The sequence below is a fragment of the Pelodiscus sinensis genome, chromosome 1 (genome assembly GCF_049634645.1).
Source record: "Pelodiscus sinensis isolate JC-2024 chromosome 1, ASM4963464v1, whole genome shotgun sequence".
Taxonomy (NCBI): domain Eukaryota; kingdom Metazoa; phylum Chordata; order Testudines; family Trionychidae; genus Pelodiscus; species Pelodiscus sinensis.
In genome coordinates, this window is record NC_134711.1 from 320,146,165 (window position 1) to 320,170,921 (window position 24,757).

General features: G+C 45.6%; 1 protein-coding gene across 3 annotated transcripts in view; it reads right to left on the reverse strand.

Moving 5' to 3' along the window:
• GDPD5 (glycerophosphodiester phosphodiesterase domain containing 5) overlaps positions 1 to 24,757 on the reverse strand; it is a 347,114-nt gene that overhangs the window by 314,121 nt on the left and 8,236 nt on the right. The window lies entirely within an intron of this gene.

Genomic DNA, 24,757 nt, shown 5'->3' on the forward strand with positions numbered 1-24,757 from the left:
TTTTATATAAAAATTTTAAAAATAAACAAGCAGTGAAGACAATCACTGGTTTCCTTTCCTTTCCTAATTGGTTCAGACCCTACAACTGCAGAAAGATGAAACCATCCAGATGCCTGCCTCTGTTTGAGAAATACGCACATTATTTAATATACAGAGCAATTGCCCCGCTCAGTTATATTAGCAATTCAAATGGTAAATATTGAACTACAATCTGGAAATATTCATGCAGCATCCAAAGCAAAAGAGCAGAGCGTGTTGTGAATTTCTCCAAGGTCTGTTTAATAGGAGTCAACAGACCTTCTGTGCTGGTAAATTCCTCCAACATACCATTTTTATTAGCGCCATTTGATCAGAAGGAAACACCATTACACAGCTGTGTAAAGACAGCCTGACAGCATGCCCTTCTGCAATCAAAAATACTCCCCACAATTTAAAACCAATAACCCTGTGTTACCCTCAAAATAGTCTTTGAGCAGCACACAGAGGCCTCACCATACTCTTCTCCAAGTTAACTGGATGAGTGGTGCAGACACCTTTATACACTTTTGCAATGAGTTAGGCAGTATATTAGGGGAGGTTACATAAATATTTCCAGGCAGGGGGAGGACACCTGGATGAGCTAAGCATAAGACTAGAAGCTATTGCCTTGCAGATTCCAACCAGTTATTTCTGTGAACTGTAGGCCCAGATTCACAGTCCTTGTAGCGACTCAGCCCTCCATCGAGGTCACTCATTTAAGTCCATCCCTTTAGGGGTACACAAAGTGTCCAAGAACACGGAAGTCATCAGAAGTCAGCCAAGAGTTCATGGTTTCCTCCTCAGGCTGGGTCTGGACCCTGCACATTCCAAGTCTTCCCTTTGCCTGCTGAGGGATCAACTTCTGTCACTGCCGCCTTTTTAGGGGCTAGAAGGGAAGGCTGGGCCCACCTCCACAGGGCTTCAATCTAGGGTCTGTCAGGAGGCAGCTAAGCCCAGCACTTCGGGGTGCTCTGCAGATGCCTCCTCAAGTCCCTTCCTGCCAGTGCCCCTCTTCACATAGAGTAAAGAACTGAATGCAAAAATAAGGGTTGTGACCTTCACAAGTCCTTGGATAGCACCAGGCCTCAGGAGCTGCCATGTCACCTTTTCCAGAAGTTCAGTGCCTAGATCAGCCATCTGCCTGCCATTGAGATCCCCGGAGTTCCCTTTTGAAGCTCACCTCCAGCTTGTACAGGCTTTGCAGGAGCAGTGGGGCAGGGTCACGCAGGCTCAGAACAGTCTCCCCCTTCTCCTCCAGCATGAGGTTTGTGTATCTCGTCATACTCCCATTACTACAGCACTTGAGCATCTCACTACCTTTCACATGTTTAGCCTCACAACACTCCTCTCCCCCGTAAGGCAGGCCAGGCTATTATACCCATTTTACAGATGGGGAACAGAGGTACATGATGACTAAGTGACTTGCCCACGGCTGCACAGGAAGTCTGCAGCAGAGCAAGAAATTGTGCCTGAGTTTCCCAAGTCCCAGTCCAGTGTCTTAACTAAGCAACACTCACTTTGAACCTTATATCCTTCTCAGAGAGCAACACTGGGTTCTATGCCATCTCCTACATGACAAGATTTCACAGCAGAATTTAGCCTTTATGCTATCTGATAGCTCTCTTGGATAGGATATCAAGTCTTGTGGATAAGGAAGAAGCGGTGGACATGGTATACCTAGACTTCTGTAAGGCATCTGACAGTCTCACATGACCTTCCTATCAATAAACTAGGGAAATACAACCTAGATGGGGCTACTATAAGGTAGGTGTATAATTGGCTGGATAACCATTCTCAGAGAGTAGTTATTAATGGTTCACAATCATGCTGGAAGGGCATAACAAGTGGGATCTGTTTTGGGGCTGGTTCTGTTCAATATCTTCATCAACTATTTAGATATTCGCATAGAGAGTATGCTTATTATATTTGCAGATGATACCAAGCTGGAAGGGGTTACAAGTGCTTTAGAGAATAGGGTCAAAATTCAAAATGATCTGGACAAACTAGAGAAATGGTCTGAGGTAAATAGGATGAAATTTAATAAGGACAAATGCAAAGTGTTCCACTTAGGAAGGAACAGTCAGTTTCCCCACATACAGAATGGGAAGTAACTATCTAGGAAGAAGTACTGCTGAAAGTGATCTAGGGGTCATAGTGGACCAGAAGCTAAATATGAGTCAACAGTATGACACTGTTGGAAAAAAGGCAAACATAATTCTGGAATGCATTAACAGGAGTGTTGTGAGCATGACACAAGAAGTCATTCTTCCACTCTACTCTGCGCTGATAACAGGGTTGCCAGATGGTTTCAATAAAAATACCGGACACAGCTGACATTACATCACAATCTACATTACATCTTATTTAGAAAATACTGGACATTTATATTTTCTCAGTTTGTTTCCCTAAACAGAAAGCTCAAATATCGGACTGTCCAGTTCAAAAACAGACACCTGGCAACCCTAGCTGATTAAGCCTGAATTGGAGTATTGTGTCCAGTTCTGGGCATTGCATTTCAAGAAAGATGTGGAGAAATTGGAGAAGGTCCAGAGAAGAGCAACAAAAATGATTAAAGGTCGAGAGCAGTCTCTCTCAACCTTTTTTTAGAAACTACCCCAGTACCTACAGTTTTGTGAGAGACAAAAAAATGTTCTACCGTTGCAACACATTTGTTTAAACAACTTAATCATAGCCAGGCGGGCAATGAAATGTTTAGGTGTAAAAAGTACAAAAATAATAAACCGCTGTAAAACTTAACACAAAAATTTAGTTTTCTCCAAATTTCAGCTGTGTTGACGTCCCTCCACCCCCACCCTAGGCTTCTCTTGTTTACCCCTAAAAGTACTCGTGCCACTGGTTGAGAAACATTGGTCTAGAGAACATGGCCTATATGGGAAGACTGAAAGAATTGGACATGTTTAGCTTAGAAAGGAGAAGACTGAGAGGGGACATGGTGCTTGGTCCTGCCATGAGGGACTGGATTCGATGATCTCTTCAGGTCTCTTCCACTTCCAGTATTCTATGATACTATGTCTGCTGGCTAATGATAATGAGGGAGTTTGGGTGTGTGTATGGAAAAAAGCCACTCCATTTATTAGGGCCTGACCATGCTTCCACTGAAGTGAATAGAGTAGTGGCAGACCCCAAGTTGCAAAACAATCCCCTGCAAGTTGGGCATCGCTGGTATCCCAAACCTGTAGGGAGTACCATCCAGGAAAGGAGGTGAGCTGCAGCCACTCACATCTTCACCTTGATAATTATTGGTGGCATCACGGTGACCGAAAATTCATTCCAGAGTAAAAGTAGCATCTGTTTTCATTCAAATTATCTGAAGCAGAGACCTATCAATCTCCAATAAGTTAAAAAACAGACTCTCCTTCTCCAACAAACATTTCGGTTCCTGGGCACACCTACCTCCTGTAGATGTCAAAACTGAATTAGGATCACTTGAATGCCGACGGCATAATAAGCAACAGTAAATATGTACTGTAACCAGATTCTCTCATGGTGTTTTACAAAGTGCCACTACACCACACTGTCTAGTCTAAAATATTGAGATGACCCTCCCATTCCAACAGTATCTGAGCACTTCACAATCTTTAATCTACTTATCTTCCTAACACTCTCCTGATTGCTGTTAGCCCCATTGGACAGATGAGGAATGGAGGCACAGAGAGTGAACATAAGAATGATATTGGGTCAGAGCAAAGGTGCATCGAGCCCAGGATCCCGTCTTCTGACAGCAGGCAATGCCAGATGCTTCCAAGGGAATGAACAGCAGAGGCAATCAAGTGATCTATCCCGTGCTGGCCACTCTGAGCTTTTGGCAGTCAGCAGTGTAGGGACACCCATAGCATGAAGTTGCCTCCCTGCCCACCCTGGCTAATAACCATGGATGGACCTAGCTTCCATGAACTTATCTGAACTCTTTGTTGAACCCACTTATAGTTGTAAAGGCCAAAACATCTCCTGTGACTTGCCCAATGTTCCACAGGAAGACTGTGGCAGAGAAGGTACTTAAACTCAGATCTCAAACTCAAGGCTAAAGCCCTAACCTCTGGGCCATCGTTTCCCCTAGACAAGGAAACTGAGGCACAGAATGGCCAATGCCTCAAATCACACCAAGTCATTGGTCGAGGCTGGAACAGAGTCCAGATGCCTGGTCTCCTCTCCTAGCTACCATCACGCCACAGCCTCCCATGAAGCACACACAACCAAGGAGACTAATTTAAATAGCATCAGTTGTCTCCAAAAGGACAACAGACCAAATTCAGGCCTGACATAAGTAGGTGCAGTTCGGTGAACTCTATACAATTTGCTTTTAACTTCAGATCAGATCTAGCCCATTGTCTATCCCTCTTGCTTCTTTTTCTGCTTCTGCGTGGAGGGCCTGAATAATTTCCACCAGATAAATGGAGGGTTTTAACTACAGCCAGTCCCCGACTTACGAACGAGTTACGTACCAAACACTAGGTCATAACTCGATCTGTTCGTAAGTCGGATTACATTCACTTACCTTATGGCCATGCTGTTCGTAAGTGCAGATTTCGTTCGTAACTCGGGTACCGGCTGTATAGGAGGTTGGTTGTAAATACGAACGTTCATAAGTCGATGCGTTCGTAACTCGGGGACTGGCTACATTTGTATTGTTAAGAGAATGTGAAACAGCTACAAATATTCACTTCCATTAGAAGCACTATTCATTAGTATCGTAGTTCACAACATTGTTAGAGAAAAGAAACTGCCCCCCCTCCAGTAAAAAAGTTTGGCCAGGCCGCTCTTGCTATAGTGGGCTGCAGTACTCCTTGGGAGAAACCGGCCGCACCCTTCCTGCATACCATTGCCTTTAGAAAAAGGGAAGGTGTGAAAAGGGGAAAATAGCCTCAGACTCTCCCACCCGTCACCTTGGCATGAGAACTGCGGGGCTTACCTGGTCTCATGAAACCTGCACAGTTTCGGCCCAACCCTGGGACACAGACCCCCCACTTGGTGACCATTGGGCCATATATGGTAATATGCAAGCGCAGGAAAGCAATGTGCAGATTTGAGGATGAATATCCATCGCACAGTTCGCTCTAGGAGGTCTTCGCAACACACGTACCACTGTGCGTGTGCCTTCCTGTATACTTCAAAGCGCAGCCGGCCTGATCAACCAACCAGTCACCTCCCCTGACTCTCGGGCGAAAGCAAAGCCTTTGCAACGAAACCGATATCTGTGAAATGTTCCGTGTGCTGTGTAAGTTGGTATGTATGATTTGATTTTTTCTTGTGGTATAAGCTTAGTGTTGTAGTTGTTTTGGGTAGTACATAGAGTTTGTAGTTATCACTGTTATTTAATTAGTGTAGCTGGATATTTTTAGACTAGAGACTATTCCCCTTGCCATTCCCATCCTTATATCTCTGACACGTTTAACTAGAAATCATAGAATAAATATAATAAATATTGTAAATTCATTATTAACACGGTCTATTAAAAATCTTAGAATAAATATTATAAATTCATCACTGTCATAAATAAATATCCTTTATTTGCTAAAACTGTCCACCTGGTTCTGTCCTTCCCCCCTTGGATATGCATCATCGGACCTGTGATTCTCGCGACAAACATCAGGTGTCTGGGCATAGGAATGATTCTGATAAAAGTATAAGCCATTGATAAGCAGGCTGTGCCCACATGAAAGCCACAGCCTGTAAGGTTATGCAATAAACTTGTCTGTCTGTGGCAGGGGGAGGAACCTTTCTTGGGTAAGGGGGCACTGGCCCACAGAGAAATAAGTCGGGGGCTGCATGAGAGTGAGAAAAAAACCTTACTGTCTGAGAAGCAGAAAGACTCTCCACATTCCCCTCGCACACCAGAGCCTAAGGGGGCCCAGGCTAGTAGATTTTATGTGCCCCCTCCCCACGCTCTGTGGTGGGCCAAAAAGAGGAGTTCAGTGTCTGGAAGGGGGCTGCCAGGAAGCGGACTTGTGGTGGGGGCGTGAGGGAGGAAACAGAATTGGGTGGCGGCCTGGTGGGTCTGGGAGGGTGGTAGGGTGCAGGAGCAGAGTGAGCATACGGGGTCTGGGCAGGGGAGGGAGCTGCAGGGCTGGAGTACCAGCCCAGCTCTCACTGGTGGGGGGAAGGAGCCCCAAGCCTCAGGGGCCAGATTCAGGCAAGTTGGGGGCTAGATCTGGCTCATGGGCTATAGCCAGTTCCCTTCCCTGGTCTATGCTTTGTGAAAGGAGTGACCCCAGACTGCAATCAGCTGAACTGCAAAGTAAATAAAATTGTATATGCCGTCACTATGGAGTTAGAAAGGACTACTTTTGCTGCAGAGAAAAATGTCATTAGTGTGTGGGGGGGAGAGGGAGGGTGGCTAGTGCTTGATCTATGATTAATTGCATTAAGGAAAATACAGATGTCTTTTACTCCAAGATGAGAGTTTGAGGCATTATAAAACCAATTCAAGCTGCTGCCTAACATACAAGATGTGTGGTATTGGGAACTGCACCTCTGTGTGCTTTTGCTTCCCAGACAGGAAGTCTAGGAGAGGGGCAATGCAGAAGCCCAGTTGGAATTCAGTCACTAAACACAAAGGTTCTCTTTCACGCACTGTGGGCCCAGAGTAGTTACTGAATACCACACCCACTTCCACATTAGCTTCACCTCTGAACACGTAATGATGGTATGACAGGGTGTTCCATGGTGGCTTTGAGACCCTGACGTGTTCTCTTTGCCATCTACAATACCCCCACACCTTTCATCCCTGAGAAATGATGACTCTGATTTGAATGCTACCTTATCCCAGCAAGAGTTGTTTTCCTACACCTAGCTCTTATCTTTACAATAACCAGAGGAGGTGGAATGAGTCACCTTCTGAATGCCTGCTTCATTTGTGCTAAGAAGGCACAGAAGTGAAAAAAAAAAATCCCACATTTGTTGAATAGGAAGTCCAAGCCTACAAAGTTCTGCCATAGCATGGGGCCCAAGAGTCAGGTTCTAGTGAAATAAGACTGGCTTGTGATATTCAGCACACACATTTGTTTTCCCACTCCACACCTACCCCTGTGCTTTGCAAACTCATATGTGAAAACAGCCTTACAATAAGGCAGAACACCTAGTTCTTTGTAGACCCATCAAAATGTGATGGAAGTCTCTGCTAAAGAGATGGCTAGTGGAACAAAACTAAGAACCGCTCAGGAATCTCGAGCACTCCAGAATTCAGAGGTTTCTGGAACTAAAGGTCTTGACAAATTCAATGTTATCGTGACACTTAAACAGAACACACTGCTTCATCCTGCTTCAAACACACCCTTGTCCACACAGAGGAAGAACTGCTTTGCCTGCACTTAACATGCAGAACAATGGAAGTACAGCAGGAAGAGGGGGTTAGAAAAAGTAAATGTTCATCACACAAGCTAAGGCAAACGCCTACTCTGAAATTCCACGTGCTCTTACACCAACCAGACTAACATGCCAGCTGAAAGACACCATTCTACAGCAAGGCTGCGTGATACCACACAATCTCTTTCTTTCGATTAGCACAAGTAGGAAGGATCCCTGGAATGCCGGCAGAGAGATGAGCCAAGTAACCAACAGAACATGTATTTATTATTAGAAGAGATTGAAGAGGCAGCTTCCTACCTACTGTGGACTTGCAATAAACCCTTCCACATCCTTGAGCAAGGAGAACCCTCACGCCAACCTGCCTCTCTGGATTCCTTCATAAATCAGTGCACCTTCCCCTCTGGGAGGAAACACACAGTTAGGGTTGGTTTTTTCTTTCTCTCTCACACTCACACTCACACACACACACACACACACTCACACACACAATGCCACAACCCACTTGAAGTACTAAGATGGCCCTGGGTCCTTTGGCAGTAAGTCAGCATGAACCTAGCATGGTTTAAACTGCAATTCCAGATAGCCAAAGTATTGAAACCCAAATGTGAGAGCCACAAAGCCATCTCCTTCATTTACTTTTTCCAGAGGCATCTCATCTTGGAGGATTATTTCTGCCAAGCTGATGGGATCATAGAATACTAGGACTCGAAGGGACCTCAAGAGGTCATCGAGTCCGGTCCCCTGCCCTCATAGCAGGACCAAATACTGTCTAGACCATCCCTGATAGACATTTATCTAATCTACTCTTAAATATCTCCACAGATGGAGATTCCACAACCTCCCTGGGCAATTTATTCCAGTGTTTGACTATCCTGACAGTTAGGAACTTTTTCCTAATGTCCAACCTAAACCTCCCTTGCTGCAGTTTAATCCCGTTGCTTCTTGTTCTATCCTCAGAGGCCAAGATGAACAAGTTTTCTCCCTCCTCCTTATGACACCCTTTTAGATACCTGAAAACTGCTATCATGTCCCCCTTCAATCTTCTCTTTTCTAAACTAAACAAACCCAATTCTTTCAGCCTTCCTTCATAGGTCATGTTCTCTAGACCTTTAATCATGCTTGTTGCTCTTCTCTGGACCGTCTCCAATTTCTCCACATCTTTCTTGAAATGTGGTGCCCAGAACTGGACACAGTACTCCAACTGAGGCCTAACCAGCGCAGAGAGCGAAAGAATGACTTCTCGTGTCTTGCTCACAACACACCTGTTAATGCATTCCAGAATTGTTTTTGCTTTTTTTGAAACAGCATCACACTGCTGACTCATATTTAGCTTGTGGTCCACTATAACCCCAGATCCCTTTCTGCCGTACTCCTTCCTAGACAGTCGCTTCCCACTCTGCATGTATGAAACTGATTGTTCCTTCCTAAGTGGAGCACTTTGCATTTGTCTTTATTAAACTTCATCCTGTTTACCTCAGACCATTTCTCCAATTTGTCCAGATCATTTTGAATTATGACCCTATCCTCCAGATTAGTCGCAACCCCTCTCAGCTTGGTATCATCTGCAAACTTAATAAGCGTACTTTCTATGCCAATATCTAAATCGTTGATGAAGATATTGAACAGTGCCGGTCCCAAAACAGACCCTGCAGAACCCCACTTGTTATACCTTTCCAGCAGGATTCTGAACAATTAATAACTACTCTCTGAGTACGGTTATCCAGCCAGTTATGCTGGCTTATAGTAGCCCCATCTAAGTTGTATTTCCCTAGTTTATTGATAATAATATCATGCGAGACCATATCAAACACCTTACTAAAGTCTAGGTATACCACATCCACCTCTTCTCCCTTATCCACAAGACTCGTTATCCTATCAAAGAAAGCTATCAGATTGGTTTGAAATGATTTGTTCTTTACAAATCCATGCTGGCTGTTCTCTATCATCTTGCCACCTTCCAAGTGTTTACAGATGATTTCCCTAAATTACTTGCTCCATTATCTTCCCTGGCACAGAAGTTAAACTAACTGGTCTGTAGTTTCCTGGGTAGTTCTTATTTCCCTTTTTATAAATGGACACTATATTTGCCCTTTTCCAGTCTTCTGGAATCTCTCCTGTCTCCCATTATTTTCAAAAGATGATAGCTAGAGGCTCAGATACCCATAGTGAATGCTAGTGGGAAGGGGGTAGGTTTAGAAGATAAAATAAAAAAGAACAAGTTAAAAATCACTTTAAAAAGTTAGATGCCTGCAAGTCACCAGGGCCTGATGAAATGCATCCTAGAATTCTCAAAGAGCTGATAGAGGAGGTATGTCTACACTACCCTCCTAATTCAAACTAGGAGGGTAATGTAGGCATACCGCACTTGCAAATGAAGCCCGGGATTTGAATTTCCCGGGCTTCATTTGCATAAGACGGGCGCCGCCATTTTTAAATCCCGGCTAGTTCGAACCCCGTGCCGTGCGGCTACACGCGGCACAGAGTAGCTAGTTCGGCTTAGGCTTCTAATCCGAACTAGCTGTACTCCTCGTGGAATGAGGAAGCCAGTTCGAACTAGCGGGCTAGTGTAGACATACCCTATGTTAGGCATTCCTTCAGACTTCTCTTAATGACCGAAACAAAGAAGTCATTAAGCATCTCTGCCATTTGCAAGTTTCCTGTTACTGTTTCTCCCTCCTCACTGACCAGTGGGCCTACTCTGTCCTTGGTCTTCCTCTTGTTTCTAATGTATTTATAAAAAGACTTCTTGTTTCCCTTTATTCCCGTAGCTAGTTGGAGCTCATTTTGTGGCTTTGACTTTCTAATCTTGCCCCTGCATTCCTGTGTTGTTTGCCTATATTCATCCTTTGTAATTTGTCCTACTTTCCATTTTTTATATGACTCCTTTTTTATTTTTAGCTCATGCAAGATCTCGTGGTTAAGCCAAAGCGGTCTTTTGCCATATTTTCTATCTTTCCGACACAGCGGAATAGCTTGCTTTTGGGCCCTTAATAATGTCCCTTTGAAAAACTGCCAACTCTCCTCAGCTGTTTTTCCCCTCAGTCTTGATTCCCATGGGACCTTACCTATCAGCTGTCTGAGCTTACCAAAATCTGCCTTCCTGAAATCCATTGTCTCTATTTTGCTGTTCTCCCTTCTATCCTTCTTTAGAATTGTGAACTCTATGATTTCATGATCACTTTCACCCAAGCTGCCTTCCACTTTCAAATTCTCAACCAATTCCTCCCTATTTGTTAGGATCAAATCTAGAACAGCTTTCCTCCTGGTAGCTTTTTCAACCTTCTGAAATAAAAAGTTGTCTCCAATGCAGTCCAAGAACTTATTGGATAGTCTGTGCCCTGCTGTGTTATTTTCCCAACATATATCTGGATAGTTGAAGTCCCCATCACCACCAAATCTTGGGCTTTGGATGATATTATTATATGAAGGATGCATGCACACCGCCATCTGTGCAGAAGTTTAAAGTGCCCTAAACTCTTCAGTAAAGAAGAGGATCTCTTCCCCAAGAGGTCTGACTCTACAGGGCTTGCTGCTAGCAGGTTCAGAAAGTGGGGGGAGGGAGGAAGGGAATGCTAAGGTGAGCAAATGGACTGTATAATGAGAAGCTACACTTTGACTAAGAGCATCTCTGGCAAAAGGGATGCATTATGTTTGAAGTAATGGGGAAAAAAAGTTGACCCAACACTTCATACTTCTGTGGTACCTCCTATCAGAGGTTGCCAAGTGCTGCACCGACCTGGAAGAACAAGCCTCAAGCCCACATTTGGGACAGTGAAAGTCTTCCATTAACCTCAGTGGGTTTCGAATCAGGCCTCTAATCCTCAACAGCCCCCTTCCATTTTAGAAGTGGAATACAGAACATGGACTTGCCCAAGGCTATGCTGTGCTAGAGCCAAGACCCTGGACCCACCAATATACAGTTCCCTGCTCTTAATCTACAGGACCCCAAGAACCACCGCTGCCAACAAGAAAGGGTCTTGTCTGCCAGAGAACCTTGCCCATTGGCTCTGCCAGCTCCTACTCCTAATGTCTTTTCATCTAAATACCCCCCAGTTTGCCCTGATACCAATACCAATGCCAACCATGCAACACTCCTCACTCACCTCCCCCAGTCTTCCATTACCCTCCTTCCTCTGTCGATAGCTAACGTTAAATGACTTTGCTTTGAAAGGGGTTGGCAGGTTTAAGGACATTGTCTAAAGCCACTGTCAATATCCCCATAATTTTACTCTGCAGTGCTGAGGTAGTGATAGAAAGAGGGCTGGACATTAGAAAGAGTAATGAAGCTTGATTACAGTCAATAAGGAGAACTTGATCTAATTATAATTAAGGATTTTTAAAAGACTAGAGCTTTAGATGCAATAGCCCCTGCAGCATGAGGGTTTAAGCAGGAGCGGCGCCGCGGGGCCCAGGGCAGCAGAATGTCGCGGGGCCTCCCCTTTGACACAGCGCATGCGCCGTGGTGCCAAGGCGCATGCGCGGGGCCTCGGGAAGCGCGGGGTCCGGGGCAGCCGCCCCGCTCGCCCTGCCCTAAATCCGCCGCTAGGTTTAAGCAAAACTATGGGGCTGAAGTAGAAAGGGAAGGCACACGAGCCGAGATTAGGCAGAATTTACTCCCTAACTGCCAACTACAATGTTTCTCGCAGCTACCTCTGTGGCCTCAGGGGCTGACAATTCTCCACTCACTCATTTCCATTCAAGTTTTTCTGTTTGTTATTTCAAAACCCAGTCTCTTAAAACTACATTAATTTTTAATGTCTCAGAGGAGTAGCCGAGTTAGCCTGTATCTGCGAAAACAACAAGGAATCCTGTGGCACCTTCGAGACTGACGGAGTTGTTAAGGAGCCTCAAGACTTCTCGGCGTATTAACTTTTAATGCCAGTATCGCAGTCTCAGTCCAAACACTCTCCCTGGTGCAAATATTTCCCAGTTTAACTGGCATTAAAACTTGATGATGCATGAGGCAGAGTAAAACCTAGCTGCTATTTTGATCCTATAGAACCGATGGCCAAGGAGACTTTCTAGTCAGTGCGCGCGTAGCACCCTTCCTCCAAGATGAGTACTGGAGCATTTTATAAGGGAGCATCCAGGATCCAACACGGAGAGTCACTTCTAGAGTAGAATGAAGCATCTGTCCAAGGAAAGTTAAAGTTTTAGGATGGAAAGCACAGACTTAGACAACAGAAACCACAAATAGAATCTCAAAGGGCACTAGGGATGTAAAAAATTGTTTAAAAATGTAATTGTGTCACCTCTAAAAATTATAGAGGTTACACGGTTACATGCCCTGTGGACTCTGCAGTATGAAGCTTAAAATAAGCTTCATACTACAAAGCCAGCAGCTAAGCCTCCCCGGCAGCAGGGCTGGCAGTCCCTGCTGTTCCCGCTCCAGGGGAGATGGCTTCGCTGCAGCAACAAAAACCCCTGTCCAGGAGTGGGGCCAACAGCCCCTGTCATTCCCGCTTCCAGGGAGACAAGCTGGGCCTACCATAGACAGGGGCTTCTCCAGCCCCTACCAGTTAACCATTAAGGGCGAGGCTTCCCAGTTACCATTTACATCCCTAACGGGCACGATGCTATTATCCATGCTGTGATTTTGGCAAGAAGCTGGCATCAACATCCCTAGACTTGCCCTGAGGACCATAGGATCTTTTCTGAAGCTGGTCCATGCTCCTTAAAAGCAAAACCAGACTTGTGCTGGCCCCATCCACTTAATTTAGTCTGCCAAATCTACAGACTAAACATCTCCCTAAACTCCCCCTGATGTCCAACACGCTAGCCACATGTAGCTATTTGGCCAGTTGAGTGTGCCTAGTTGGCTGTAGCAGTAGTCGCTGTATTATTTACATTTTCAGAACTGGTTGGACACCAGGGGACTATACAATGTCTAAGGTAGCTATTATCAGTAGTGTTTTTATAGCACTGTGTTACATATTGTGACCGTAACCCACCTTCATTAGCTTATTTGATAGTTTATCCCATTGGAAAGACCACATATTCCATTCCTTTTCAAAGTTAAAAAAAACAACAACAACAACCCCCCCCCCACACACACACACACCCAAACCCAAAAAGTTGATGGCCTCATTTCCCTAGCAGTTTTAGATGGGGTCACCCTGAAGCAAGAGCTACTCCAGAGCATACAATATTTCAGATCATTTTACAGAATTTATCTTGGATGCTCATGTAAACAGTCCCTCATCCTCCGCAGTCCCGCTGGCTGATAGCTGCAAACACACTGGTCGCCAAGGGTCACAAAAAACAATGACACATTGAAATGGTCTTCCTGGAAGTTGAGCAGCCTCCATAAGTAACTGTGTTTGGGAACGAAAAACAAAGCTGAAACCCACGTGACAGAAGCTGGGCAAAGCCCCAGCCATGACGACAGAGTCCAAAAGGTCAGAGACGAGATATCACATATTTGACCTAACCCTGCTACAAAGTAACACAGAACCTGTTTTCATCCAGCACAGGATGTTTATCTTGCCTGCCACCCAAACAGCTATTTCTCTTTTAGATATCAACCTCTCTTCCTAGAATTAAATGTGCTTATAGAGCAGGGTGAAATCAGTCAGAATTCCAGTTACCAAATTCCTAGGTAAAATGATGCTGAAGTTATTGCAAATATTTTCCATTGATGAAATATATTAGCTGCTGTTTTCAGAAACTGTGATATTTACAGGAGAGGGATTTCACAATGTTCATTACTTAGCTTACACATACGTAACTTCATTTGCTGTACTTCAATTTAACCCGATTAGTCTGTTTATCCTTCTCTCCCAGTGATATTTCATCATTCAGTGAGCATTCAGTGATGAGTGAGATTTTTAAAAGATACCGTAAGGGCATTCAGTGTGTAATTCCCATCAATTTCCTTGGGGATTTGAGTACTAACTCTCTGAGACACCTTAGAATCCCATCTGGTGACCGAAGAATAATGGATGTTTCTGAAAATCCTAATGACCATCATTTTCAATTACAGGCCACTTATTTGTGTGGCCCCATCAAAGTTCACTCTAATCTTTTCCATTCTTGTGTGGAATAAATGTTATGTGCACCAACACATGTGAGAATGTGCACTACCCAGAGAAACACAAAACCTAGCTGTAGGCGCTCAGCTAAATCAGGTGGGTGGCATTTGAATTTCTCCTGAGCGGCTGTACAAATGTGCAGCTTACGGGGAACAATGGGTCTATGATCATTCCTGGAACTTGATTAAAACTGTTTGGTCCTATCTTCAGAGAGTTGACTGTGTCATGGTACATAATCCCCAGACACAGAAGGTTTGGTAAAATAGAGGGGCCCTTAAAAATCAGCTCTAGTGCTGAACCTCTGTGTGAGCTAGGGATGTGACTAGTCAACTAGTACTGAGTTGTCCTGACTAGTACCGACTTGACTAGGTACTTCCTTCCCCCTTGCTGCCTCTATCAGAGAAGGGCAGCAATGGGGAGGGAGCAGAAGCTGGTGCTAGGGGGAGCTAGCCTAAAAGTCGGTTCACCCCAGCACTGTCTCCACTGGGGTCAAAGGAGGCAGCGGCACAGCAGGGAAACAGTGAGTGGGGACTGAACCAGTTTCCGCTCACACTGGTTCTTCCTGCTGCACTTCTGGTTTTGAAATTTACAAGAGCCCTGTGGGATTATTAAGGTGGAGCAGAAGTGCTGCAGGGAGCGTGGTGCGAGCAGGGGACTCAAGCAAAACTCAGTTTGTCAGTTCTTAGCAAATTCCTATGGGCTTGGCCAGAGCTGGTACTTGGCTCATCAAAGTCATAGTGCTGATAAAATGTTCCAGTCTGAAGCAGGTCTCAAGGGCATTGAGTTATTTTATTGCTGTTGAAAATGCTCATCAGAATGCCCTGAGTTGATTAGAAAGATGCTATTGCAAATCAGCAAGCAATCAAGATAGAAATTTGTATATAGTGCTCAGAAAAGAAGCCAGGCATTAAACCAGTTAAAAGTAAGTTGTAACACTTGCAAAAAAAGAAAACATCATTCTGGGATGTGTTAGCAAAAGAGTTGTAAGTAAGATATGAGAAGTAATTCTTCCACTATACTCAGCCCTGATTAGGCCTCAACAGGAGTGGTGTGTCCAGTTCTGGGTGCCACATTTCAGGAATGATGTGGAAAAAATGGAGAAAGTCCAGAGAAGAGCCACAACAATTATTAAAGGTCTGTAAAAGATAACCTATGAGAAGATTTAGAAAACAGGGTTTGTTTAGTCTGGAGGGGAGAAGACAGTGGGGACAAGATAACAATTTTCAAGTACATAAAAAGTTGTCATGAGATAGAAGGAGAAAAATTGTTCTTCTTTGCCTCAGAGGATAGGACAAGAAGCAATAGGCTTAAACTGCAGCAAGGGAAATTTAGGTGGGACATTAGGGGAAACATCCAAACTGTCATGACAGTTAAAGCACTGTGATAAATTGCCCAGGGAGGTGGTGGAATCTCCATCATTGGAGATTTTTAAGAGCAGCTTAGACAAACCCCTGTCAGGCATGGTCTAGAATACCTGATGACTGGAAGGGACTGGATTAGATGAGCTGCCAAGGTCTCTTCCAGTCCTATCATTTTATGATTCTACTGCCTCCCTTCCACCTTTATTCTCTTTTGTATCTGAACTGCAAGCTCTGCAGGGAAAAAGGCCAGTCTTTACTAATATATTATGCTAGCACTTAGAGGATGCCCTTGCACCAGGTAGGGTTGCCAGATGGCTGAAAGAAAAATACCGAACACTCTCCCCTCCCCAAAAAAAAACACCGGGAAAAAATTCTGTTGAAGGAAAAAAAAGGGGGGGGGAAGGAAACCAAAGTTACTGAGCAAAATAAAATAAAATAAAACTCCAAGAACCTGGATCACTGCTAGCGGTTACCAGGTAATCATTTAAAAAAAAAAAAACACGTTTCATCGGGGCGGGGAGCGGCCAGGAAGGGCACAGTGTTGGCTGGGAAGGGGGGGCTGGAAACAGCTAATGGGGGGGCAACAACGGGGCTGGCTGGGGAAGATGGGGAGGTCCAACAGAAAGCAGGGCTGGTCATGGGGGGGGTTGGATGGAACAGGGGACCGGCCGGAAGAGGGCGGGGCTGGCCGGGAGTAAGTGGGGGCGGGAAGTACAGCTGGGAGGATCGGGGGCTGCAAGGAAGGGGGAGCGGGAAGCAGAGCTGGCGGAGGGAAGGGAGGGTACAGCGGGGGGCCGGGAGGAAGGGAGAGCGGGAAGCAGAGCTGGCGAGGGGTGCAGTGGCACTGGCCGGGGGAGACAAGGAAGAGGAACAGGCTGGCAGGAAGCAGAGTTGAGGGCAGCTCAACCAATTGAGGGCTCCCGGCAGCAATTGCAGCCCTGTCTCCCAGCTGGGACTCCCAGCCACTCCCCTGCCCACGCCAGGCTTACGTCCGGTGCCCAGCTGGAAAAAAAAAATCAGAAAATACCGGACATTGCACGTGTCTGGTATTTTCTGATTTTTTTTTACTGGACAGAGAGCGGACACCTGGCACCTAGCAACAGGTGCTGTATAAAACACACGAGTGAGTGTTACAGGTCCCAGACTGGGCCAGTCTACGGGGTAGGAGTGATTTCCCGGCTTATGTACCTTGCTGTAGCAGCTCATGCTTTTAGTTCTGAAAGTTCCTAGTTTAATATCCTGGAGTCAACAGGGCAGCTATCACACCAGCATTATTACAAATAAGAATACCATAATGTATCACTTACAGGGAAGCCGACAGCCTCCAGAGGCTGCTGGGCAAGGTGAGGAAAGATCCAACTCTGCATTCCCAGAAAAGGCTGGACCTCAGGCAGGAGGTCTGGGGCTGGGGGCAGGCAGCCCTCTGCACTACATGGCGTGTGCCTGATGGAGCGCGCCACATGACATTCCAGTGGTGATTAAAAGGTCCCAAGGCTCCAATCGCTGCCGCAGCTGTTGCCCTTCCTCCCTGGTCAGTGGACCTGACCACTTGTAAGTAAATATGTAGAAGTTGCCTCAAGTGGGAGAGGGTTTTTAGGTGTTTTAACTTTACATCCTTGGAAAGGACTGAAGACATTCTTGGAGTTCATTCTCCTCTTAGAAGTGAGTCCATGGGAACTGCTCCCTTCAGGGGCTCTCTAACGGAAAGCAGCATGTAAAAGCTTTACCACAAAATAAGCTCACTGAGTCCAGTCTTCTGACAAGACTTGAGCACATTGCTACACCTAACAAGATGGCTTTCACACTCATCAGAATGACAAGGCCACCAGGGGATCAGAAGTGAAAGCGAAACCTTCAGATCACTACTTCAAATCCAGCTCAGTTAGTTATTAGCTAGGCCATTACCCTCTGACCTCTTGCCTCAGAGTAGGTCTACACTGGACACCAGCAGCTGTTTTGGGCTCGTGGAGCTGTTTGAGTTGTGGTGGAAATGTACTGGCACAGATTCCAGCCCAAGCCTAGAAACCTACACTGTAGCCCAAGCTGCATGAGCCAGACTCGGCTGGCATGGGCCAGCTATGGGTTTTTAACCGCAGTGTAGACGTAACCTGAAGCCCAGAAATGAATGAGATCTGTGGGGGCGGAAGGGTGCACCCAGGATCAGATTTGCTGCTTGGCTTGTACTGAGCAGCCTTACATGGATTGAGCGTGCTCAGTAACACTTGTGAAACCAGCTGCCCTCACTCTGTCATGTGTTACTAATCAGAGAGTCCAGATTTTCCTGGATTTGGCAGTTGACCAATTTCTTCAACAGTCACTGAACCAGCTGGGGTGATACCATTTTAGATTTTGTATTGACAAGCCACGTGGGCCTCATAGAAAAGCTGGGTGATCAGTTCGAGTGATCATGAGCGAATTCAGTTTAAACTAAACAGAAGGATTAAAAAAAATAGATCAGCCACAAGAGTCTTTGATTTCCAAAGAGCTACCTTTAAAAAAATTAAAGGGAATTAGTTAGGGAAGTGGACTGGACCAAACAACTGAAGGATCTGAATGTGGAGGAGGCTCTCTGAAGCCTGTAGCCCAAGCAAGGAGCAAAAAGTCATAGGCAAGAGCTGTATGTAGACTAAGCATTTCAGACAGGTGATTAAGCAGAGCTAGACCTTGCCAAGAGAATTAAAATCAATAGTAAAAAGTTCTATAGCCATAGAAAAGAAAAAGAAAAGAGAAATAGGAACACTATGCACTGAGGAAGGGCTGAAGATTAAAGATTACCTAGGCATGACCCAACACCTAACAAATACTTTGCCTCAGTTTTTAAATAAGGCTAATGAAGACCATATGGGCAGTGGCAGGGTGGCTAATGGCAGTGAGGATATAGAAACTACCACATCTGAGGTGAAAAAACACTCAAAAAGATTCATAGGACTAAAGCAGGGGGACTGGATAATCTGCATCTGGGAAAATTAAATGAACTGGCACTTGGAGGTACAAGCCCAATAGCAAGGATTTTTAATGAATCTGTAAACTTGAGGGTCACACCCTATAACTGGAAGGAATTCCCCTCCTCCCCCCAGTCAGACTGGCAGAAACCCAGAGGGGTGGGGAGAATTTGCCTTCCTCTGCAGCACAGGGCATGGATCACTTGCAGATTTAAACTAGTGTAAATGGTGGAATCTCTAAAACTTGAAGTCTTTGAAGCATGATTTAAGGAGTTTAGTAACTCAGCCAGAGGTTTGGGGTCTATTACAGGGGTGTGTGAGGTTCTGTAGCCTGCAGTGTGCAGGAGGCCAGACTAGATGATCATGATGGTCTCGTTCTATGAGTCTGCTGCCACTGCTTAGGATATTCAGGGAGATCTCTAGGGTTGCCAGGTGTCTAGTATTGACCCAGACAGTCCAGTATTTTCACCTCCTGTCCAGTAAAAACAATTCAGAAAATACCAGACACCTAAAATATCTGGCATTTTCTGGGGGTTTTTTCCCCCCTGCCAGGAGGCGAAAATACCAGACACCTGGCAACCCTACAACACACTCAGCAACCAGGCCCAGCCCTCAGACCTGCTGCCCGGGCTCCCAGGCTTACCTGGTTCCACAGGGAAGCTGCCTTCTGGCTGATGAAGAAAACAAGATGGCCGCTGGCAAACAGTCTAAAGACCTGAATTAAGGGGAAGCACTGCCTTTCCTGCTCACCCTCTCCCATATTCTGACTCTAGACACACTTAAAGGGGCACTTAACTTAATCTTTTTTTTTTTTGCTCAACAACTTTGGTCTCCTCCTTTATTTTTCCCCCTCAACAGAATTGTTTCCCCGCTGTTTTAGGTTGGTTTTTTTTGGTGGTGGTGGGGGGGTATTTTTGGTTAAACCATCTGGCAACCCTAGAGAGCTCAGTTATCTGAATAATAATACAAAAAGGATTCAGGTGTGCAAGAGACTGAATGTATTCCATGTTCTGCATGGCCTCCTTGTTTTTAATCAGAGGCAGATGCAGCAGGGCTGACAGCCACAGCAGGCCCCAGGGCAAGGTGGCAGAGGGGCCTCCAGAAAGGGCAGGGCCTAGGGCAGTCAACCGTTAGTGCAGCCTGGACTGCCGCGCTGAGCCCTCCCTCACAACCCGCAAAGGGGAAAAAAAGTGACCCGGGTTACCACAGGCCTATTAGTTTGACATCTGCAGTATCCAAGGTCTTCGAAAAAATTTTGAAGGAGAAAGTAGTTAGGGACATTGAGGTTAAAGGCAATTGGGACAAATTACAACATGGTTTTACAAAAGGTAGATCGTGCCAAACCAACCTGATCTCCTTCTTTGAGAAAGTAACAGATTTTTTAGATAAAGGAAATGCAGTGGATCTAATCTACCTTGATTTCAGTAAGGCATTTGATACAGTACCACATGGGGAATTATTGGTTAAATTGGAAAAGATGGGGATCAATATGAAAATTGAGAGATGGGTAAGCAACTGGTTAAAGGGGAGACTATAGCGGGTCATACTGAAAGGTGAACTGTCAGGTTGGAGGGAGGTTACTAGCGGAGTTCTTCAGGGATCAGTTTTGGGACAAACCTTATTTAATCTTTTTATTACTGACCTCAGCACCAAAAGTGGGAGTGTGCTAATAAAGTTTGCGGAGGTATTGCCAATTTAGAAAAGGATCAGGATATCATACAGGAAGATCTGGATGATCTTGTAAATTGGAGTGATAGCAATAGGATGAAATTTAATAGTGAGAAGTGTAAGGTTATGCATTTAGGGATTAATAACAGGAATTTTAGTTATAAGCTGAGGACACATCAGTTGGAAGTAACGGAGGAGGAGAAGGACCTCGGAGTCCTGGTTGATCACAGGATGACTATGAGCCGCCATTGTGACATGGCCGTGAAAAAGGCTAATACGGTCTCAGGATGCATTAGGCGAGGTATTTCCAGTAGGGATAAGGAGGTGTTAGTGCCATTATACAAGGCATTGGTGAGACCTCATTTGGAATACTGTGTGCAGTTCTGGTCTCCCATGTTTAAGAAGGATGAATTCAAACTGGAACAGGTACAAAGAAGGGCCACTAGGATGATCCGAGGAATGAAAAACCTGTCTTATGAGAGGAGACTCAAGGAGCTTGGCTTGTTTACATTAACCAAAAGAAGGCTGAGGGGAGACATGATTGCTCTCTTTAAATATATTAGAGGGATAAATACCAGGGAGGGAGAGGAATTATTTAAGCTTAATACCAATGTGGACACAAGAACAAATGGATATAAGCTGGCTATTAGGAAGTTTAGACTCAAAATTAGACAAAGGTTTCTAACCATTAAAGGAGTGAAGTTCTGGAACAGCCTTCCAAGGGAAGTAGTGGGGGCAAAAGACCTATCTGGCTTCAAGATTAAGCTAGATGGGTTTATGAAGGGGATGGTTTGATGGGATAACATGATTTTGGCAACTAATTGACCTTTCACTATCAGTGGTAAATAGGCCAATAGCGAGATGATAGGAGTTACTATAAAGAAATTTTTTCTGCATGTCTGGCTGGTGAGTCTTGCCCACATGCTCAGGCTTCAGCTGATCGCCATATTTGGGGTTGGGAAGGAATTTTCCTCCAGGGTAGATTGGCAGAGGCCCTGGAGGTTTTTTGCCTTCTTCTATAGCATGGGGCACGGATCACTTGCTGGAGGATTCTCTGCATCTTGGGGTCCTTAAACCATTTGAGGACTTCAATATCTGAGATATAGGTGAGAGGATTATTCTAGGAGGGGATGGGTGAGATTCTGTGGCCTGCATTGTGCAGGGGGTCGGACTGGATGATCTTAATGGTCCCTTCTGGCCTTGAAGCCTATGAAAGCCGCGTGGAGAAGCTCCTGCTGAAGTAGCAGCAGTGGCGGCCAGGAGCTCTGGGACCCTTTGAAATACCAGGCCCTGTGCAATTGTCCTCTCTGCCCCCCCCCCCCCCCCCCCGGTCAGGAGGCCTGGGCAGATGACTCAATTCCTGGGGCTAAAACCCATTTTCAAGACTTCCTAGACTCATTCTTTCCTCTATTTCTCTCCAGCAGGCTGTGAACTCTTTGGAGCAGGGACTTTCTAGATGAAAGTCTACCACAGCAACCCCACGTCTTGACAAACCTGCAGTTGCCAGGTATCCAGCAGCTGCTCCGGGGCCTTGTTTCACAGTTCTCTGGAAAACTGGGATTGGGAAGGACTGTAGAAATAAGGGAGCTTCTCCTTAGAGTCAGAGTGCATATGTGGGGATGGGAGTGAAGTAGCAGGGGGTGTAATTCCAAAATCTATCAAGCAATTAATAGCTGGGGAAGATCAGTAAAACTACGCCCTTGGGAAAAGTCTAGGGTTAGTACCCATCCAGCTGCTGGCAGTAGAGATCTAACCTACCCAATAATGTTGCCCCTGGCCCATGATGAGGGAGCTCCATGCCAGCTCTTTCCCGCCAGTCCCCTTAATGTTATCACCTTCGTTTCCCAAGTGTGAGGCAGTCATTTTAATGAAGAGCCATCACTACCTAACTAAAGAACAACCAGGTCACATTTGCACAGATCTTACAATACTGTAAGCTGTCAATGCCCTTTAGGGTCTCTCACAAAAAAACGCTGGCTTGCCATCTCTCAGTGGAAAGTGCAAGGCACATTCATTCTTGTCCCTGCAGGGTCAGCAGGTTCCAGTCGCGCACAACAATGATGCTTAATACACCCTCTCCCCACCCCACCCCCCAACAATCTTCAGTATCTACAGGAATGGGAGGTATGCACAGGATTGGCTAAGAGAGGCTAACAGTTCCCCCTATAATCACCAGCTACCCCATCCCCATCAAACAACCTATGCCCCCAAGAAGTGGGAGAGATTTTTCACTGAATATGTTAAAGGCTCCCTTTAACTCAAACTGACATGCTCTGTTAAAGGTCTCCACAGTACTCCAGAAATTATCCTCACACACAGGCCTAGCCTTAGAGCAAGGCAGTTGCCTTAGGCCCCACGCTGCTTAGTGCTCGGCCACTTGCTTGCTGCTGTCTGGGAGCCATACGGCTGCACGGCGCAGCCAACCGCCTTGGGCCCCGCAAACTCTCTGGCCCAGCGTGCTCACACGCCATCCCTTTGAAAGGTGAGCAAGTTATCCCTAAGAGACAGAAGGATTAAACAACAACAACAACAAGAAGAAAAGAGAGATCATAGTTTTGAGGAGTAGACTCTGATTTCTGATGCACGTCATCCTGTGCCTGATTTTCAACAATTCTAGGGACTCCGCAGTACCCAGTGATGTCAGCTGGAATTAAGTGCTGATTTTTTTTTTTAAAGAGTCAGATCTTAAAGTGGCTCAGGTTGAGCCTCCAAAAATAGAGGCACTCAAAAGTCAGGGGATTAGTGACTTGCTTAATGCCACACAGTGATTCAGATGAGTGGCAGAGTTAGGGTTAACCCTAAGAACTATGGCCCCAGCCCTGTGTTCAAACAGCTAGCGCAGGGTAGGCAACAAAATGGCAGCAATTCACCAGCGTTAACCACCAGTGGGCAGCTGCTGCTATATTTACCTGTGCCTCTGCAGGTATGGGCAATCGCAACTCCCATTGACCGGGAAGGGGGATTCGCAGCCAATAGGAGCGGTCATCCCCTGCACCTGCAGAGCTGCATGTAAATACAGCAGTGTGGGGACACGCTGAGGCTAACCCTGGCAGACTGGATCCAGCCCCACAGGCCGGTATTTGTCCACCACTGCACTAAAGCAAGGTGCTTTGTATGGATGCTCAAACTTACATGTATAGAAATGTTAAAAAGAATGCCCTTCTTCATGCACTTAAGACTCCCAGTCTGTACTTCTCCCAATCTCTGTACAGTAAACTTCCGATGATATGGCACCTTTAGGACCCAGGGGTGCCAGATTATCAGATATGCCGGACTATTGGAAACGGGGGGTGGGGGCTATGAGGGGTCTGGGGTGGAGTGGGGGGGGGATGCGCCCCTCAGCGCTGCAGGACCAACCCGGCAGCACCCTAGCTGCTCTGCCCCAGACTTTCCCAAGTCAGCCGCTGCTGAAACTGACCAGCGGCTGACTCAGGGAAGCTGGGGGCAGAGCAGCTCCAATTGTCCAGCTGCCCAGATCACTTCCGGGTTCCAGATGGTGCCGGACCATCAGGAGTGCCGGACCATTGGATGCCGGATCACTGGAGTTTATCAGTGTAGCAATTATCCCTGAGAAGTACAGTAATAATGCCAGAGGTTTTTTTTTTTTTCCAACACATAGTAAGAATTATCTTAGTATCTTGCTGGGTACCCACACAAGTTGGTCAACAAGCATCTATTCAACAGTGGTGCTATGAATGACCTTGTGATGTACCAAGAAGCAATTTGCTTTCAGGTAATTTAATGTAAAAGACACCACTGCACGTTTATGCCCAGTATGTTAATATTTGAATACTCGCAGTTGTCTTACCTGTAGCATGTTAGAAGCATAATTCTAAAAGAAAGAAAGCTTTTACCCAGATCAGAGTAAGGCAGCACCTACACCTGGAGAAGGTAACCCAAATTAGCCAGTACCTTGAAAGAGGACAAGGTCATAAGAAGAATCTCTGGCCAAAAGTCAGGTAGGAACCTGCAAGCTTCCTCGCCTTTTTAAAGATGACACCATTTCTGTTTCAGGTGCCTAAATTTGGCTTCAGAAACCTTAGGCATGCAGATTTGAAGACTTTGGCCTCTGGCTCTAAGTTTCACACAGATTACTTACAGATGAACCTCTACATATAAGAAACATCACAGATCCTTAGTCACAGCTAGTTCAATTGTCAGTTTTATGTCTCACTCCAAAGAGATGCAAATTATTAGTGGGAAGATTGACATGAAATCCTCAGACTTGCATACAGAGTTAATCACCATCTTGCCAGGCAAAGAATTCTAAAATATCATGTACTTGACACCTTAAAGAAACTTCTTTCCATGCAGAAACTTCTCTTCTTTGGATTAAAGCATGAAAGCTGAGATAGACATCCTCCAACATCATGGTCTCTTCTGTCATGCACCCATACCATATCGCCAGAAA